Source organism: Octopus bimaculoides, chromosome 7 (genome assembly GCF_001194135.2).
Source record: "Octopus bimaculoides isolate UCB-OBI-ISO-001 chromosome 7, ASM119413v2, whole genome shotgun sequence".
NCBI lineage: Eukaryota > Metazoa > Mollusca > Cephalopoda > Octopoda > Octopodidae > Octopus > Octopus bimaculoides.
Window position 1 is genome coordinate 18208068 of NC_068987.1, and position 923 is coordinate 18208990.

Below are 923 nucleotides of genomic sequence, written 5' to 3' on the forward strand. Positions count from 1 at the left end.
GATTCCCAGACTGGGCGTTGTGAGTGTTTATTGAGCGAAAACACCTAAAGCTCCACGAGGCTCCGACAGGGGATGGTAGCGAACCCTGCTGTACTCTTTCACCACAACTTTCCCTCACTCTTACTTCCTGTTTCTGTTGTGCCTGTAATTCAAAGGGTCAGCCTTGTCACACTGTGTCACACTGAATATCCCTGAGAACTACGTTAAGGGTACACGTGTCTGTGGAGTGCTCAGCCACTTGCACATTAATTTCACGAGCAGGCTGTTCCATTGATCGGATCAACTAGAACCCTCGACGCCGTAAGCGACGGAGTGCCAACAACATTTTCCATCAAATCAATTCTCTCAACAATGACATGCTGCCACTTTGGGTGGCCCTTGGCAATTGTCTCCTAGATATTTGAGTTACTGGAGCAGTGGAGGAGAGTGGCCTTGAGCTGGTCACAGAAACTGAATTTGAGGGCTTTGTGTGGTCTGGTGCCTGAGGCTAACTCCATGAAAAGGAGTTGGCAGGGGAGGCACATCTGAAGCATACAAATGAAGTGTCCCAACCAGCAGGCGCAATGTCATGCCACAGTGGCTTTAATGCTGGACAATCCCACTACTATTAATAACAAAGCAAATAAATAGAATAGATTGGATAATGAAAATGATAAATATGAAGAAATGATAAATAAATTGGATGATGGTTGACTTGCAGAGTGAAGACATTCCTGACAGCTAGTTCAAGTGTGCCAATCAAGATATACATACATATATATATATATATATATATATATGCAAATAAAAGGGTAAAGGATTATTAATTTATTAATAAATTAATAATTAATAATTTTTACCAAGTACTTCGGTATGTAAAAACCATTATCGGTAAAGAACTTATTAAAAAGTTCTTTTAAATTTATAAACATAATTAAGGGATC

General features: G+C 40.2%; 1 protein-coding gene across 1 annotated transcript in view; it reads right to left on the reverse strand.

Annotated features, from left to right (window-relative positions):
* Positions 1–923, reverse strand: part of LOC106873886 (transcription initiation factor TFIID subunit 2) — a 46088-nt gene that overhangs the window by 23605 nt on the left and 21560 nt on the right. The gene's annotated exons all lie outside the window — the stretch shown is intronic.